The sequence below is a fragment of the Galeopterus variegatus genome, unplaced genomic scaffold (assembly GCF_000696425.1).
Source record: "Galeopterus variegatus unplaced genomic scaffold, G_variegatus-3.0.2 Scaffold11788, whole genome shotgun sequence".
In the NCBI taxonomy this organism is placed as follows: Eukaryota; Metazoa; Chordata; class Mammalia; order Dermoptera; family Cynocephalidae; genus Galeopterus; species Galeopterus variegatus.
Window position 1 is genome coordinate 5949 of NW_007737899.1, and position 20747 is coordinate 26695.

General features: G+C 35.0%; 1 pseudogene; it reads right to left on the reverse strand.

The window, feature by feature from the left end:
• Positions 1-507: 507 nt before the first annotated feature.
• Positions 508-6411, reverse strand: LOC103610782 (annotated as a pseudogene).
• Between the last annotated feature and the right edge of the window lie 14336 nt (positions 6412-20747).

The following is a 20747-nucleotide window of genomic DNA, read 5'->3' on the forward strand; positions in this document are numbered from 1 at the left end:
CAACGGGATTGCAACCCTTGGTGCTGCTCCCGCGCCTCGCTCAGCCAGCGAGCGGGAACCGGTCTGTATGTGGGATCCGAACCCTCAGGCAGGAGCGCCGCCGTGCTTCCCAAGCGGTGCACTATCCACTGCGCCACCGGGCCGGCCCTCTCATCAATTTTTTTTAAAGACACATTTATTCAGCATCATAATCAGATTATTACATTTAGCAACCAACAGCATGGGTGCAAAAAAAAAAAAAAATTTACATTGAAACTCTTTGTTGGAATGCCTTACACTTTCCACAGAACAGAAACTAAAATAATCTTTTATACAATTAGTCACAAATACAGTCCTTGAGTTTTTTGCCTGCACACATGGGTATTGCCTAAAACGTGTCTTCATTGTAGTAGGTGGGCCCTGTCACCACTGTGTTTGGCTGAGTTCACAAATCTATTGTAACTTGTAGCTTCTGTGTCACTTCTGGTTCCTGTCCACTCCTGCTAAGATTTGTTTTCTGGAAGTTAATTAAAGTCTTCTGCCACTGCCATAGCTACTGTTACTGCTGGAACTGCAATAGCCACCTTGGTTTGGTGGTTTGGCAAAGTTGGCCTCCACCACCACAGGGGCCAGAGCTTCTGCCTCTAAAGTTTCCCTACTTCATGGGTCCAAAATTTGAAGACTGATTGTTGTAAATGCCAAAATCATTGTAACTTCTGCCACCTCCAAAATTGCTTCCATCATTACCAAATTCATTATAGCCTTCCCAACTGCCACTATATCCACCACCACCACAGCTGCCACCAAAACAACCACAACCACTGAAGTTTCCTCCATGACCAAAGTTCTCATTCCCACCAAAACCACTTCCATGACCATCACCAAAGTTTCCAGAACCATTTTGACCTCTTTGGCTGGAGGAGGCACCAACCATCTCTTGCTTCAACAGGGCTTTCCTTACTTGACAGTTGTGGCCATTCACAATATGGTATTTCTGAGTTACAGTCTTACCAACAGAATCATGGTTGTCAAAGGTCGAAAGAGCAAAACCCCTCTTCTTGCCACCGCCTTAGTCAGTCACAATTTCAATCACTTAAGTTTTCCCATATTGTTCAAAATAATCTGTTAGGAGATATTCTTCAGTGTCTTCTTTAATGCCACCAACAAAGATCTTTTTCACAGTTAAGTGGGCACCTGGTCTTGAGAATCTTATGTTGAGTCACCCCTCTTTTGTTCTACAACTCTTCCATCCACCTTCTGTGGCCTTGCATTAATGGCTGCATACACTCAGCAATTTTTTAGAATGCAACACATTTTTTAAATGTGTGGATCTCTTGAGATGATTCCTTGTAACTGAACTTTTGTATCCTTTGGCAAACATCTCCCAAATCCTCTCCTTTCCCCCGCCTCCCAAGCCCCTGCCTCTTGTAATCATCATTCTACTCTCCATTTCTATAATGTCAACTTTTTAGGATTCCACATATATGTGAGGTTATGTGGTATTTGTTTTCTCGTGCCTGGCTTATTGCACTTAACATGAGCCTCAACCATATTGTCGCAAATGACAGGACCTTTTTTTTTTTAAAGGCTGAATAGTATTCTGCTGTGTATATATACTGCATTTTCTTTATCTGCTCATCTGTTGATGGACACATAAATTGATTCCATATCTTGGATAATGTGACTGAAATGAACCTGGAAGTGCTGATCTCTCTTCATCACACAGATTTCATTTCCTTTGAATATATATGCAGTAGTGGGGTTGCTGGGTAATATGATAGTGCTATTTTAATTCTTTTTCACAAATCTCCATATTGTTTTCCATAATGGCTGTACTAGTTTACATTTTAACCAATATTATGCAAGGGCTTCTTTTCTCCAAGTCATTGCCAACACTTATCTTTTGATAATAGCCATTCTAATAAGTGTGAGATAATATCTCCCTGTAGTTGCATTTTCCAGATGAATAGTAATGTTGAGGATTTTTTCATATTCCTAATGGTCATTTGTATGCCTTCTTTTGAGAAGGTCTATTCAGGATCTTTGAATATTTTTTAATTGGGTTATTTCTTTTCTTGATATTGAGGTATTTCAGCTCCTTATATATTTTGTATATTAACCCGTTATTAGAGCTATGGTTTACAAGTATTCTCTACCGTTCTGTAGGTTGTCTCTTCACTTTGTTAATTACTTCCATTGCTGTGCAAAAGATTTTTAGTTTGATATAAATACATTTGTCTGTTCTTATTTTTGTTGCCTGTGCTTTTGGGGACTTGTTAAAAAAAAAATCATTGTCTAGACCAATGCATGAAGTTTATCCCCTATATTTTCTTCTAGTAGTTTTACAGTTTCAAGTCTTACATTTAAATCTTTGATCCATTTTGAGTTGATTTTTGAGTATGGAATAAGACATGGCTATAATTTTATTCTTCTGAATGTGGATATCAAGTTTCACTGAGATAATTTATTGAAGAGACTATTCTTTCCCTTGTATGTTCTTGGCAACTTTGTGTAAAATTAATTGACTGCAAAAGTGTGGATTTATGTCTGGCCTTTCTGTTATCTTCTATTGGTCTATGTGTTTGTTTTTATGCCCGTACCATGCTGTTTTTGTTGTTATACCTTCATAGTATATTTGAAGTTTGGTTGTGTGATGCCTTTGGCTTTGTTTTATTTGCTCAAGATTACATTGGTTATCCCAGATCATATGTGGATTTGTAAAAATTTTAGGATTTATTTTCTGTATCTGTGAAAAATATCAGTGGAATTTTGATAGAGTTAGCATTAAATCTGTACATAGCTTTAGGTAGTACAGCCATTTCAACAATATTAATTCTTCCGGTCCATGTACGTGACATATCTTTTCACTTATTTGTGTCTGCTTCCATTTCTTTCATCAATCTTTTAACAATTTTTTAGTGTACAGGTCTTTCATACCCTTAGTAATTTTCTTTTATTTTGTAGCTATTGTAAATGGGATTGTTTTCTTAATTTCTTTTTCAAGTAGTTTATTGTTAGTATATAAAATTTTACTGATTTTTGTGTGTTGGTTTTGTATCCTGCAACATTACTAAATTTATTAGTTATAACAGTTTTTTTTTCATGGAATATTCAAAAATTTGTACATATATGATCATGCTATTTGCAAACAGGGAAAATGTATCTTCTTTCTTTTTGATATGGATCTCTTTTATTCCTTTCTCTTTTCCTAATTGCTTCGGCTAGGACTTCCAGTAGTATATTGAAAAGAAGTGGAAGACTGGGCATCTTTGTTTCATTCCTGTTCTTGATTTTATTAGTGTTATATATCATATTTATAGATTTACATATTTTGATGCATCCTTGATTCCTAGGAATATATTTTATTTATTGTGGTGAATCGTCCTTGTAATGTGCTACAGATTTTTGGTTTGCTAATATTTTGGGGGGGGGGGATTTTTGCATCTATTTTAATCAGAGATATCAGCCTGTAGTTTTCCTGTCTTGTAGTGTCCTCATTTGGCTTTGATATTAAGGTAATTCTGGCCTCCTGAAATGACTTTGAAAATTCTCCCTCCTCTTTGATTTTTTTAGAAGAGTTTGAGAAGGATTGCTATTAATTTTTCTTTAAATGCTTGGTGGAATTCACCAGTAAAGCCATCTTGTCCTAGATTTATTTTTGATAGAATATTTCTCTTTTTTTCCACATTAAATGTCCTTATTTATCATTGGCATGGTCAGATTTTCCATCTCTTCATGTTTCAGTCTTGGTAGATTCTATGCATCTAGTAATTTATCAATTTTTTTTTCCTAAGTTATCCAATTTGTTGCTATGTAATTGTTTATAGTAATCTCTTATGATCTTTCATATTTCTGTGGCATCAGTTTTAATGTTTCCTCTTTAATTTCTGATTTAACTTATTTGTGGCTTTTCTTTTTTCTTTGATTAGTATAGCTAAAAGTATGTCAATTTTGTTTATATTTTCAAAAACCAACTCTTAGTTTTGTTGATCTTTTCTATTGATTTTTCTAGTCTTTATTTCATTTATTTCTGTTCTGATATTTATTATTTCCTTCATTCTACTAACTTTGGGTTTAGTTTTAGTTTTTTTTTCTTTTCTTTTTCTAGTTCCTTGATGTGTAATGCTAGATTACTTATTTTAGATATTTCTTCTTTTTGATGTAGGAGTTTATTGCTGTAACCATCTCTCTTAAAACTGTTTTTGCTGCATCCCATACATTTTGGTATGTTGTGTGCCCATTTTTGTTTCAAGATATTTTTAATTTCTCTCTAATTTCTTCTCTGAACTATTGGTTGCTCAGGAGCTCATTGTTTAATTTCCACATACTTGTGAGTTTTCCAAAATTTCTTCTGTTACAGATTTCTAGTTTCATATCATTGTGTTTGGAAAAGATACTTGGTATGATTTCAGACTTTTTAAATTTGTTAAGATTTGTTTTGAGGCCTGACATATGATCTTTACTGGAAAATGCTTCTTGTGCACTAGAGAAGAACGTATATTCTGTTGTTATTAAAAGGAATGTTCTGTATATGTCTGTTAGGTCCATTTGATCTAAAGTATAGTTCAAGTGCAATGTCTCCTTATTGACTTTCTTTCTGGATGATTTGTCCATTGAAAGTAAGACTTTGAAGTTCCCTACTACTACTGCATTACACTCTATACATCCCTTCGAATCTATTAGTATTTGCTTTATTTATTTTGTTACCCTAATGTGGGTACATATATATTTACAATTGTAATATCCTCTAGATAAATTGAACCCTTTTTATAATCATATAGTGATCTTCTCTGTCTCTTCTTATGGTGCTTGACTTAAAGTCATATTTTAATCTGCTTTTTAAAAAATTTTCCTTTTAATTGAAGCAAAATTGTTTATACATGTTTATGGGGTACAGAGTTGACTATCAGTAATTGTGTACAATATGTGATGACTGAATCAATATTATTACAAACCATGCTTATTCTTCATGCCCCTTATCCATTCTCTTCCCATTCCCCTCCCCTTTACTCCTCTAGTAACCATAGATTTATTCTCTTCTTCTGATAAGTGAACTGTTTCTCTGTTGATTTGTTGCTTAGATGATCTGTGCAGTACTGAGAGAGTTGCATTCAGATTCCTGCACTTATTATACAGCAGATGCTTCTTCTGTTACTCTGGAGTGTGCTTTGTGGGGAGAGAGGACTTCTTTTTTTAATTTTTTTAAATTCTGCTGGTGACTCTCCTTGTGTCAATGCAACCAAATATCTGGAGTGCCATCTGCATGGTGACTGTTACTACTGCTATAACAACTAGCCACTTTTGCAGCAGCTGTGGCAATTGTGGTGCCTGTGGTGGGCTACCCACATGGAAATGATGTCTTTGGTGTGCTCTTTACCTAGTGGCAGCAGCATGCCCAGTTGTGGCTGGGTTTGGCTTCCCCTGGCTCCATACCTCAAGACCCCGGTGGGGCTCCCCCCTCATTGAGCTTTAATGAGACTGTTTGAAAAACTTGGATAAGTAAAAAGTACTGGAGTGTTCCAACCTATGGAGGTTTGGCAGGGTTTTTCAACCATGGCACTATTTACATTTTGGACTACTCTCTGTGTGTGTATGTGTGTGTAGGCTGACCTGTATATTTTAGAATGTTTGCAGCATCTCCAGCTACATACCAATAGCATCACCTTCCTGGTATGAAAATCAAAAATCTTTAACAATATTAGCAAATATCCCATGAAAGAAAAGCTTCACATTGAGAAATGCTGCTTGTAAAAGATCTCTGAATAACTCAGATAGCCAATTAAAAATATATGTCCTGAAGACCTCTTTCTTGGAAAGATGGTGGAAATAGGGCATGCTTTCTTACCAGAGTCAGGGCCTCTTCACTTCCTGGAAGTCCACAGTAAAGATGCTGGCTTTGCCTAAAGTAACAAAGTTAGCCTACTCCCCTCAGGAGCTCATTACCAAGCAGTGACTAGTCCCCTCTTCTCTACAGACATTAAAGGACCTGATCACAAGACTTTTTCCTTTACCCACTCCCCAAGCCTGGAGGTTGATACCTTCCCCTTCCCAACCACTAGACCTACTAAAGGCAGGAGGTAACAATCACCTCTAGTTTATTCAATCTGTGTTTTCTGTAAATAGCCACAACATTAGAGAAATGAATCTGCTCTTTCTTTGAAACTAAAATTCCCTAATTCCCTAGTAAATGTCCTTGTTTCTTATAAGCAATGCTTGCATACATTTTATGTCTATTTAAAATATGACAGTTGTGTGTCTTTCAGTGACCCAAATTATGTCTGAGAATTGTGATTGGATGTCACCACAGGTCCAAATTTTCTTTCCTAGAGAAGATAATAAATAGGAATAGTGCACATACCCACCTTCAGATGATTCATCAGATTTGGCCAATAGAGGCCGAGTCAGCTGGCATGCTAACCTGCTCTCATCCATCCCCAATGATAAGCAACCACAACTCTGGGACTGTAGAATTCCAGAGAAGTGAAGAAATCCTCTTTAGGAAGATGATTTAAGTAGTGTAATTCATATCTGGATATAACTTACTATTTAATTTGTTAGGAAAACCTTATGGAAATAATTATGTACAATCCCTGTTTATTGGTATTGCATCCATTGTTTCATTCTGTATAAAAGAACCACACAGAAACTTACGGAAACAAAAGACAACCATTTATTTAGCTCAATGTTTATGGAATGACATTGCAGGCTGCACTTGGCTGGGTGGTTCTTCTGCCAGTTTCAACAGGACTCACTGATATAATTGGTCCGGCATATAGCTCATCCCTCGTCTAGCTAGCTCTGCTTCGGGGGGTTGCTCTGGTTGTAAGTTGGGGTCACAAGCAACTGGGCCACATGTATCTCATTATCCAACAAGCTACCTTGTGCTAGTTTACATGTGAGAACAGAAGCTTCAAAAGTCCTTGAATCAGAAACTTAGAAGATCCACACATTACTTCTATTCGAGTCTCTTGGTCAAACAAAGTCGCAAGACAATCCCAGATTCAGGGCATTGAGGAATAGATTCCACCTCTTGAAGAAAGATGCTGTGAAGTATTTTAGACACGTTTGTAATTTATCATAGATGTTCTGAATTTCATTCATTTTTCAATTAAAAATAATTAAATGAAGTAAATCGTTCTCTTTGAAAACCAGGCACAGATGATTATATTCTGCAAATTTGTAGACACTGGAAAAGGGCATTGTTTCCTGGAAAACTGACTACCAAGACTTTCCTCTACCTAAATTTTCCCTTCTTTATTCCTCCCAACAAATACTTGGTACTTGACTATCTTCTAATTGTACAGGAGAAATTATATTGTATTTTTTTTAAAATTGAATAAGTATTTTACTGTTTTTTCCCTTCTTTATTCCTCCCAACAAATACTTGGTACTTGACTATTTTCTAATTGTACAGGAGAAATTATATTGTATTTTTTTTAAAATTGAATAAGTATTTTACTGTCTACTTTTACACAGTTTCTTGCAATTGTTGTCTATAGACATATCTTTTTAAGGGGACTCTTGATTCAACTAATATACCCAGAATGTTTTTAAAAAATGTTTTTGGTTCATATTCAGATAACAGATGCTCTGTGGCTATGTAAACTATGTAGCTTTCTCTCTGCAGTGTCAACAATTATAAGTACTTTGCTTCTGGCTTATTTCCATAGCTTTTAAGAGAAAAACATGTGAATTATATCCTTTTTATGTGTGGTATCTGTATAGATGTAAATATACTATTCACACAGAGATTTTGCTTAAAAGCTTAAAAATGACCAAACCATTTGTAGAGAATTATAGACTTAGGAGTCATATTAAGTTTACTATTCTATAAGCATATATTACACACTTTTCTCTTGAGGTGATAAGATATATTAACAAAATACTATAGTTATAGAAGGCTATGGATCAAAGGACAAAGACTTATGTAATGGAGAAACAGGACAGTAGAAAAGAAGGCAAGGAGGAGGGAAACAATGCAGGAAATCAAAAAATAAAATAAAATAACAAAAAAGCTATGTATGAAATATTTTTCTTCTTTCACAGTTTTATTTGCTTTTATTCTTCCTGGAATAAACTGCACAATAAAAATGAATAAATAAACAAACAAAGAACATGATGTATTCCTGAATCCTCAAGCATACTTTGAAAGTACCCATGGTTGGAAGTGAGAAGAGCTACACGAGTGAATTGATTTGAGTTCAGATCAGCCCTACCCCACACTTACAAACTGAGATGAGTTGTGCAAGCCTCACAAATCCTCATTTTCTTCAACAGTGAACAACATAATAGCTTCCTATCACTGTTGATATAAAATTTGATTTTATTAAAAAATTAAAATATTTACTGAACAGCACATTTATCCAATAAATGGTAGATTTTTGTTAATGTACACTCATATTGTGAATTAGAGAACCATCTTCTATTCAGTCTGTAGAATACATGAAGGCTTTTTATATTTGTTGTAAACAAACAAAAAAATATATGTCCACTAGATACTTGAAAAGTCATATTTTTTGAGTATTTTCTTTGAGGAAATATGGCTGCATTGTTTAAAACCTTAAAGATACCAATGAATTTTAACTGCATCTTGCTTATATTTATGTTTTTGACAAAATTAAGAAGTTAAAAATTTATGTATAAAGTTGATTCAACTAAAGAAAAATTTAGTAAAAGCCTAATCAGTATTATTGATGGCAATACAACTATACTTCTATGACTCACATAGTAATTATTTATTAACTACCCTTATAACATGGTGAAGGAATTGAAGAAAGAATTGCGATATATAGGACTATTAACAATCATTTATATGTATTGACACAGATTTCTAATATTTACATGACAGCATAGGAATTTAAGAAATATTAAATTGTAGATTAAATTTGGTACATTATTAATACCATGTTCTAAGAATTAATTATTCAACTCACTGTGCAGTTTTTTTTTCCAAACACGTTAAATATTTACAGAAAGTAAATAAATATAGTTCTATATCCTCCCAATTATCAAAACAATGGTTAAAGTAGGTCAACCATCCTGATAAAGAGATAAAAGGATTGAACACGGGCTTCTGGAAGTACCTACTGTAATGCAAGAAACAATTAAGTGTCAGGTAATTACAAATCATTAAAATCAATGTCTCTGTGACAAGAATCCCGTACTTCAGTGCTTTTTTCCTCTTGCTTGTTTAGGCTGAAATTATCTCCTTTCCCTTAACTCACTAAAGCTTTTAAAATTTAGTTCTCACATTGATTTATTTGGACGTCTTTCTCCAACCCTGGTGTCCTGTCTCTGCCCAGACACTATGATAACCTTTTCCATAGGACATAGGATCTTGGAGTAGTATGTGCATGTGTGTGTCACTGTGCCCTACTATCACAATGTCAGCAAAGAAGAGATATGAGAGAGATGCTTGTGAAGGGCAAAATTTACCTACACAATACAAATGTGTGTGTATCTGTGTTGTATGGACATGTGTGTACAAAACTCGTTTTAAATTATTTATCACATAATATCACTGCCTTGATGAAAATGATCTACTGGCCACCAGTCACATTTAGAAAGCAATCCAAACCACTTCCACAGTCAACTTGAGCCCATGTGATATTCCCATGCCTTCCTATTAAGCTCTTCATGTTTTCTTCAGTCCCTACAACATTCTTCTTTCTTTCTTTCTTTTTTTTTTTTTTTTTAACTTCAAGCCACTACTCTCTTTGGAAACTTGTACCATATTTCCTTTAAGCCTGTAATGCTCTTCTTCCCATATCTTCATGGCTTGAGTGTTCATTAATCAAGTCTCAGTTTAAAATGTGACATCCTAAGAGAAGCCATTCAGAGCTGTTGTTCTAAAGTAACCATTAAAACTTCCTCAAGCCACTCTCTAGCCTACTGCCCCATTTTTCTTTATTACTAACATTATTTTCATGTTCTTAAATTACCTTATTTTTTTCTTTATTTGGAGTCTGTTTCCACCAATTACAATGTAAATTCTTAGAAGGCACATTCCCTAGCCTTTTGTTAAGAAGTAAATGCTGAATGCATATATGTATATATTTCTTTTGAGTGACTAACTTTTTGAATCAATAGATAAATAAATACGTGACTATCAGACTGGAGGTGATGCAGGACTCTGACTCTCTCCATTTATGCTTCTTAAAGAATGGGTAGTTTATGGGCCAGAACACCTCTAAGTCACTGTTACACTCCTATGTGTGTTGGAAGAAAGCTTATTATCACTTTCCTAAAGGGCTCACTCAATCTCCTTTTATCCTGAAAATGTGTAGATAGTTGTTGTGCTACTTACAGAAAAAGTGGTAGAAAACACTGCCACAACTTGGTTTATTATCTTCCAAGTCAGTTATACTTTTCATTTTAAATGTGAGAGGTAATCAATACACTGTGATATATTCCAGGTATGTTTTTAAGACAGCAAACTGCAAATGTTATATAACCTAAAGCTGAAAAAAAAAAGAGTACGTGTGTGTGGGAGTATCAATATATTTCAGTGACATCCTGGAGCAAAGGTATCAGGATTAATTCTGAAAGGTGGGAAGGCAGCTTCTTCGGTAGATGCTTTCTTTTTTTATCCCGTGTCTGGCAACGGGATCGCAACCCTCAGTGTTGCAACCGCACCTCGCTCAGCCAGTGAGCGGGAACCAGTCTGTATGTGGGATCCGAACCCTCGGCGGGAGCACCACCGCACTCCCAAGCGGCACACTGTAGCAGTGCGCCACCAGGCCGGCCCGGTAGATGCTTTCTAAGCTGTGGGTAGTTTCTGTCATTTCTCTTCCAAAAGTATTAAGGATCTTATCAAATGCTATTCACTATATATACAATAATTTTATTTTGCTTATTTACTGTGGTTGATTCTTCTAGAGCTTGAGCTAACCTACTACAAGGAAATGATTTTGGATAAAGACATGGTAAATTACTACAAGGTGTGTGTCAAAATAGTTTCTGGAAAGAAAAGTATTTAATTTATTTAGGAAACAATAGTAAGAGAATTAGAATAATTTTCTTCAGGAAATATAAAGTGATATTTTAGTTACTTGCTCAGACTTTCCAAATAGTGAAATTTACTTTTTGAAAATACTTTCATTATATATAGTCGTGACCTTTCTTTTTTTCAAATTTCCTAGGCTTTTTTTGTGAAGTATTTTCAATTTGCTTCATTATATTCTCCATTTCATTCATTCATTCATTCAGCAACAAATGTTTATTATGTAACAACTAAATACAAGATACTCATCTATAGTAGTGAGTTAAGTCCCAGCCTCATAGCCTTTACTCTCTATTGGAAATCATCAACCAGCTTTCAAGGGCAATCATTGCAATCTAGGCATTCTTCTTAGTGCTTTACTAGTGAGGTGGACATTATTACTAATATTATTTCCCATTTTAAAGAAAAGGAAACTAAGCCTGAGAACATATATATCACTGGTCCAAGGTCATGAAGCTAGTAAGTGTTAAAAATTAAGAGCAGATTGTTTGCCCGTGCCCATGTGTTAAGCATCCATACTATTTTGTCCTTTTGGCCTAGACTCTTCCAAATCTTATGTCTGTGCTATTTATATGTTTTCTGTGATCTAAAATAAATTTAATATTTTTATATTTTACTTTTAAAACTAACAAATAATTTACAGGAAATTTGGAAAATAAAAAAAAAAAAAAAACGATATTAACACCATGTTGTAATGGTTACTCTGTAAATATTCTCATATGCTTTAAGTGGTAAATAGTTGTGATCATAGTACTGAACATAAGCAAATCCATATCCTTCTTTTTTCAGTGAACATTTTATTGTAATGTTTCCATATTGTTACATAAAGTTTATAATCATTATTTTTAGAGACTGAATAAATGTTTTGAGTTGATATACCATTACATATTTAACACCCCCCCCCCCATTGATGCATATTTTACTCCTTTGAAGGGAAAAAAAAATCACGTAAAAAAACTTTTTGGAATTTTGATTGAAATTAAATTCAACATATAGAATTATCTCACATCTTTATGATAGTGAATTTTCCATGTACTATGACCTGTCTTTAGAAATGTACTTCGACAAGTATTCTTTGTGGCCTACCATTCACCAGTCACTGTCATAGGTCTAAACGATGTTGAATTTGCAGGAACAGTCTCTTATATTTAAGAAGCTCCTAATCCAGGAGGAGCAGCAGAAATTCAAACTAGTGCAAGATATGAGAACATCTAAACTTGGTTTATATGATACAGTACCTAATCTAGGAATGCAGTACTGATGAAGATGTGTAGGACAGCAAGGACTTCTGCACAATCTGACATATACACAGAGGAGGGTAGAGATGAGGAGTTGAAGAATGAGATGAGTAGTCCAGAAAAATGGAAGTTTCTATTTCTATGTCTCTGTCTTTGTCTCTCTCTGTCTCTGTCTCTTTATCTATATACATGTGTATACTTGGTAGGGAAGAAAAATATGGACTGTTTAGAAAACAGTTTAAAATCATTTTATAATATATAACAAATAAAAGTATTTTGAATTATAATTTATAGTGCATAATTTATAATATATAATTTATAATTTTCTACAAGATAATATTAACTCACTTATTTTCACTGGAACTTGCTGTTTCATAATTCCTATGTATAAAAACCCAACAAAATCCTAATTTTAATTTATATATTTATTCTGTTATTAAATATTAGACAAAGAAACAACAGAACCAATAGCATTCAGAAAAAGATTTGTTATTTGTTACTAAAATTTAGATTTGTTTTGACAACATCTAAAAAATTCATGAGAGGAACAAGAAACTACTGGATTAACTGCACATTATCTAAAAGAGTATCAAATGGAAACTTTCAACAAAATTAACAATCACGACTTGAATAAGTCCCTTAAAAGAAGACAGGGAATCAACTGTTTAAGAGCATTTCTAGTTTTTATATTTGCTTCTAGTAAGGATGGAATACGAATAACTCGGATTACAAATTCATTCTGACTAATATGCTAGTGATCAATTTTGGAAAGATAAAAAGGAAACCATATTTATAAAATGTGAGAGAAGAGCATATACAGAGAGAAGGAAAAATATTGTAGAAAGGAAATATGCACTTCCACCAGAGGCTTCTAAAGAAAATAACCTAAAACTTTGGCATGAACAAGAGTTCACAATAAAATTACAGACTCATTCATCTTTTGGCCAATATCTGAACAAACAAACATTGATATAGTGAAAAAAATGAAATTTGTCTTAAACATATTATCTCATAGTGCTGTACCAATGTTTTGAAAGGCTGTTTTTCAATATATGAAATTCCTTAGAATATTTAGCTAGTTAAATTTTGTAAAAGCTTCCATTGTGGACCTACAATATAGGTTGATACAACAGTTAAGTTTTTTATATATCCACAGGAAATAAAAATAATTTATTAAATACAATTTTGACACTTTGTTTTATAAACCAATTGGAGATGGTAACCTATAACAAATTAATTTATTATGAGTTATGAAATTATTAATACAGCTCAACTTATGCATCTGTGGTTAACTGAAATTACGTGGAATTATTTATTTGTGCCGTTTCTCCTTTCTGCCTTCTCTAACCACATTTGATAAATGGGGCCAGCATATCTTTGTCAATACACAGGAAATATAGTCTGTTCCAAAACATATGGCTCAGAGTTTAAAAGTTAAATTACGTGAATATTTATGAATACACTGTCCAATACAGAGAAGTTTTAAATTTTCAAATAGTCAAGATTTAGGGTTCAACTTCACAGAGTAAGGAAATCTGGTATTTATATTTAAAATAAAATAACTACCATTTATGAAGTAATTATTAATTAGTAGACGCTGTGTTAACAGCTTTAACTCCCCTATTTAATTTAATCATTGGAAACATTTTTAAAATAAGGATACTGTGTAACTCACCCAAGTTCAAATTTATGAAGCAAGAATTTGAAAACAAATGTCTGATTCAAGGTCCAAGTTTCACTTTTCATGTCTGCAAAACTGGACAAACAATCCTTGTCCTCCCAACCACACGACATTGCTTTGAGGTTAAAATGTAAGAGTAAAACAGATTGGTAAATTGTAAATATCGATCTAGGTGTAAATCGATTTCTTTAGATGTGGCTGATTACCCATACCACTCCCTATTTAGGCTGTCCATAAAAGAAGTATAAATAGGGCTAACAAGAGGACAAATGAAAAGATAAACAAAGCAGTTTGGTTGTGGTAGGCCAATGACACAGTATCCAAAGCTGTCAGCATGGGAACTTTTTATTCCCACCTTCCAAAACCTCTTCTTAAAAGATTTGGCCTGAAACATTTACTAAGGGGAAAGGCCCAAGAATTAGTGGAACAGAAAGTTCTTTTGACACCATATAATAAATAAATAAATAAATAAATAAATAATAATAATTAAGATTTCTGGCTAAGTCTGATAAACCAATTAATGGTATTGTCATTGCTCATGTCATGGTTTAGAACAAGAAAAAGGGCTGGTAATGTGTTGTGGGAGATGCAAGACGTATATTTATTGAAATTAGGGGAGTTAAGGGTTCTGGTCAAGATGGTGGAATAGACGGTCCCCAGCATCACTCTGTCCCACAAATCAACAAATTTACAACTATAAAAATGTAACAACAGCCAAGCTGGGGCTGCTGGAGCTCAAGAGAAGAGGAAGAGAGACCTATGGAGTTCATGAAGGTGGGAGAAACCATGATGAGAGAAAGAAAAAACTGTTCAGAGTGTTTAGGGCCACGGCTACTTTAAGGCTAGAGTTGCTAAGCTCACAGAGCAGGAGCCAGCAGAAGCCATAGCTGTGCCCTTCAGATGAAGTTACTTGAGGGCAGCAGGGGAGAAGAGGGCCTTGGTGGCCCTCAGGACAGTGAGACCACTAATAGGGTTCCCAGGAACCCATGCAGGAGTGAGGAGCCAGAACAGCTGATAAAAGGGAGCCATTCAGAGGCTGGTCAATCATTGCAAGGGACTGGCACAAGGCCCATCCCATAGTAAGTGTTTGAAGCATGGGTGGTTGGGAGACAGGCCCACCAGGAGAACACTGGGACACAGCAAGGACAGCCTATCTGTCCCCCAATCGGTACAGGACCACTCAGAGGAGACTGGTTAGTAATGAAGAGTTGCATGGGGTGCAGTTTGATGAAAAATTTCATGCCTAGATCAGAGTTTCTACACAACCCAGGTGTGCCAGGTCTCTGGAGAGCCAGAAGTACCTACTTCCCACAGGAAGTCCCCCCATTTTAGAAGTAAGGAAAGGACAAAAATTTAGTTCCATCCCAGGCACGCTACCAGTACTTCGGGGCTTGCCAGGGGACCTGAGGATGGAGCAGGGACTGGACTCCCTGCCCACAACCATGCATACTGCCAGTGCCTTGGGGACTGCCCAGGGAACTGAGGCTTGGATCTGGGGACTGGACTCCCCCACCCACAACCAGGCACACTGCTAGCCCCTTGGGGCCCTGCCTGGGGGCTGGGGACATGAAGCCAAAGACCGGACCCTCCCACCCACAAGTAATCACACTACCAGTACCTCAGGGCCCACCCTGATTCCTGAGGCATAAATCTTGGGATCAGACCCCTCCACAGCCAGGCATACCACCAGCACCAAGGAGCATGCCAAAAACATCACCTCCATGTGGGTGACTCACTACAGTAACCACGGCTGCCACGAAAGCGGCTAGTTGTTACAACCACCATGCAGATGGTCCACCAGCCACTGGAGTACATTGACACAAGGAGAGTCACCAGCAGAGACCAAAGAAAGGAAGAGAATGTCTTTCTCCACAAAGTCCATTCCAGAGTGACATAAGAAGCATCTGCTCTATGATAATATTGGGGGACCTGAACACACCTCTCTCAGAATTGGACAGATCATCTAGGCAACAAATCAATAGAGCAACCATTTCTCTTTCAGAGGGAAAGACAAAATCTAGGGTTATCAGTGGTGGGAGAGGGTAGGGAGAGGGGAAGGAGGAGAGATTGGACAAGGGGCATAAAAAATACGTACAATTTGTAACAATATACATACTAGTAATATTGATTTGATCCACATATGTCAACATTGAATCCCCAAAATATGTATATTCAATTGTAGTTCAATAAAATTTAAGTTTTCAATAGTTTGATGTGACAATTGCTCACTCAGCATTCACTCAAAGCTATATATACCTTGTGAACATTTTGGGGTCTGGAAACTTGTATTTCTGTCTCTGTAGGATAATTTTGCTGACTTTCTGACATAAATCCTTGACTATGTTGACTTCCTTCTGTTTCTTAGAGTTAAATCTAGTATGACTTACCAACTTCTGACAAATCATCACCACAAAAAAAAAATCTGTATTTTTTGTGATCTCTTCCAGTTTTAGTTATTGTAATTAAACATCATATGTAATTTTAAGGATTTTTTGCACACTTACCACTTTATAATTAGTAGCAGATGTTGCGAATTATTAGTAACTCACCCAGAGCCTTTAAAATTTTCAGTTTGCTTTGACCAATTTCTTACTGACAGCATTTGCATTTATGAACTTGAGACCTAAATCCCAGGCATATAAATACCTTAGTTCCCTTGTCCCTTGTGTAGGAAAATTTTGAAATGTGTTTTACACCATTTCTCAGATTTAAACCACTGTGATAGTTGACTTAGTAAACAAGCATAATTGGCTCCCTTTTTTCCCAGTATCACTTTGTCACCAATACTGCTATTTCCCCCCAAATTAAGTATTTGTCCTGGAGCCTTATCTCAGAGTCAGCTTCTGGAAGAATCCAAACTGAAGTATGTCCTTTTCTATATTTCTGTGTTGTCTCTCATCCTTCTTTCATATACTGGACACACATCAGGTCTTCAATAATTGGTGAATGAGTGAATAAACTGTGTCATTCTCTTTGCTTACTCTTTCAAAATCTTTTTTTCAGTCTTTTTTCCTCACCATGATCTAGTTAACTACTAGTTGTCTTTCAAGTCCCAGTCACAAAGGCTAACTCCTTTTCAAGCCTCTCCACAACTGTGCCAGAGTCTTTTATCCTTCATGTAGATTTCCATGACAATTTACAAATAATATTTGACAGCTCTTAGCATTATGACTTCCTTGAGTGTCTTTACCTTTGTTGCTATTCCTTTGTTTTCATGGTGTTCGATACTGGTGATAGCATATAACATGCACTTAATAACAATTTGAAAAAATAAAATGAGTCAATTAGGTACATGGAATGTTCTCTGTATTCTAGTTTCTTCCTGATTACACCATCACATTATGGTCTGCTCAGGGTTTCCTGGTTTAATTATTTACCCAAACCATTTGCCTGGTTGCCTTATTTTTAATTCAACATGTTTACACTGAGCATCTCTTCATAACTAGTTGAGAGTAAACATTTTACATATGAAGCATTTCTACTTCCTTTATCCTATTCCAAGTACTCTTCATTATTTCAGATTTCTCTTTCATGAAGTATTCTTGGTCCTCACTTCTCAATTCCTACTGTGACCATCATCCTGACCAGAACCTCATATTTTATTATTTATTTATTTATTTATTTATTTGTCTGTCTGTCTGTCTGTTTTGGTGTGTGATTCCCTATGTTTCTTATTTATCAGGTCAATATATACAATCCACCATGGTTATTACGGGTGATTGTCTAGGTTGCTGAGTACTAGCTGATAACAACTTAAAATTTGTCATGTGCGAGCTAATAGTTGAATTACAATGAAGTTCTTCAGTGGATTAAAAGAAAGAGCTGATTACTGGTGATGTTTTTGTTGTTGTTTCGTAATTTCATTAAGCCATGGAAGAAGCAATACTGAAAATCCTCTAAATCATATAACGAAAGTACATGTGTGATCCATTTCAAAATCAATCTCCCTCCCTCTTTTTAGATATAGCTATGATTCCACCTCACTTTACCAATTTTTCCCAATCTTTTAAGTCTCTTCTGGATTCTTTGCTGAAGTGTCCCTATATGAAAAGCTACTCGATGTCTGTTTTATACTGTTTCCATAATTATCCAAATTATTTTTTTTTCACTTAGCATTTCCTATCTATATTTAATATGGGTGCTGTGTGACTGTATGTGTGGTATATGAAGCCATAGAGATCACAAACTTTGTTTATGTAAATCACAAAACTTTAACTAATTGTTCCGCAATTAGCAAGATACGATGATGAAGGAGTTCACAATATGTGCTACTGGATGACAATTATTATGACTGCACCATAATCTGAAGAGTTTGCCACTGAGCTGGGAATATTTTTTTTAATGAAAGTAGGACCCATTCATCTGTGGTTTCTCACAGTGGACCATATTGCATGCATATCTAACACCGTGCAACCTCCTCTATAACATGAAATGTGAAGGTAAGCTAATAATTAACCTTCTCTCTCTGTATTTGGGAACAATATTCTTGGATTAGCATCCTTGAAAAATGTTTAGTGGTGTATTTTGCACTGACATTGTGTCTCAAAAATGTAGGCAATTGTCTACCTTCTGGAACATCACTAAATACATATCACATATATACATTTACTATTTTCACATTCACATACAAATACACAAAAACATCCAAAAAATCCATAATGTATACATATATACACATACATGTGTGTGTGTGTGTATATAAATTTACATATAAAATTTCTCTTTTTCATATGGAATATATCCTAGTGGTATCCTATTTTGAAAACAAATTATGCATCTAAGAAAGACTGCATTACACATATTCATATTTGGAAGACTAAGGTATTATTTGTCTCTTTTTATTTTTTGGAAATATGAGTATTACTCCATGATCTATTATATCTAGATAATAATAACCACTTTTTAATAATATCTACTTTTCCCAACTGTCTCGTGAAGGAGAAATTGGAGTGTGTGTGTTGGTGGGGAGAGGTGGATGACAGGTGTTGGTAAATAAAAAAAAAGAAAATTCTTATCCTTTTGGTTCTTAGAGAGAGATGCAATATCACAATTTAACCACATTCACCAAAGGAAAGCATAAAGGAAAAACTCCGTTAAGGGTTCTGTACTTCTGTTTGTTGAAGATGAAACATTCTAAGGTGAATTTGTATTGTTTTATGCTTTTTGTAAAATGAATGTTCCTCATAGAAGGAGTTTTCTCTGTCTTGGAAGGCAGCTTGCCATTAGCAATATTCCCAGGATATTTACAAACATGTTACATTAAAGGGAAGAACTTGTATACCAGGCCTTTGTAAATTTTCTTGGATGAAGCTAGAGAAGGGTTTGATTTATATCAGATTATACTCAACAGCAAACAGAGCAGAACTCTATTGTATGCTTCCAAATATGCTTAGGCCCAACAATATGAAAATTTAGGGGTAGTCTGCCTTCAGTGCCGTTATTCTACGATCCACTAATCCTTTGGTGTTTCCATTTTTCTTATCTCAGGAATTCATTTTGCATTTACAGTCACCTAGTTGCCCAGGAGACCCCATACTGAGTTTTCTTTGACTACTCTTCAATTCCTATATCAAACTGTACCCTTCACTCTCTGACTTTCAACACCAGCTTACCAATCATGATGGCTTCTGTGGAACGATGAAATAGTTAAAGTCTGAAAAAGAATCCTTTATAAAGAGTTTTCTCTGTCTTGGGCAAAAAGGAACAACTATGTGGGGATTTCAGGTACTCATTGGCAAGGTCGGGCGAGGGGAGGGGGGACAGAGACCCCACATGCTTTCCATAGTTTGGCCTATTCGAAGTCAACTATGCACAGCATTTCTGTGATTTAGTTCTTTATTTTTCCTTCTCTTTCTCAAATTATTACAACTTAATACAAGAAAATAAAATTTTTCATATGCACTCATGATTTATACTTTGTATTTATGCACGAGTTATATCTGTGTGCATATCGCTATACACAATTGAATACACAAAAATAAGTACAGCATAATTTAAGGTGATATTATGTATGATAACACTTATTTTGATTCCACTCAATTTATTAGCTTATGTGGTGAATTCAGGGCTCAAACTCATTTAAGATTTGGCCCTATGGGCAAGAAGTCTTCTCCAACAGTTATGGAATAATATGTGGTAGAAATATCTTAATCTACAAAAGTCTGGTCTCCTTTGAAGAATATTACTATGTCTAAGATTTAACAAGTAAACTAGGTACAAGATGAAAATATAATAAAATCTGAGAACTGAATGCTGTGGTTCATGATCATTCAAAAGGTGGAGGGATAAAAGCAATGTATAAAGTAGACTAAAAAGGAAGAGTACAGAGTTATGATGTTTGGAGGCCAAAAGAAGACTGAGATCCACTAGAAGGAAGTATCAACATAGTATTAAAAATCCATGGCTGCCTTTTTTCTATTACTATGCTTGTCATTTATAAGTAGCATGACCTTGGGCAGGTAACTTAACTAATTTATGCCTATTTCTTTGATTGTAAAATAGGGTAAAAAAAAAAAAAAGTACCTATCTCATAGGATTATTGGGAATACTTAATAAGACAAAATACATTGTTATGTGCCTCTAGCACTTTGTATCATTTTTTATATTATTTTCATTATCAAAGTCATTATCAAAATTAGGACTTATAAGTGATCATTTTCTTCACTTCTCTCTACATTAACTTCTAGTTTAAACTTATTTATTTTTATGTATGTATTCAGTTCAAGCTCTCAAGCATAAAAATTAAGATTTTGCTATTATTTCAAAGGTTTAACAATAACACGTTCTCTAAATTAGAGTTAATTCAGCTGACACAAACTTCCTTACCTTCTAAAAATAACCTATCTAA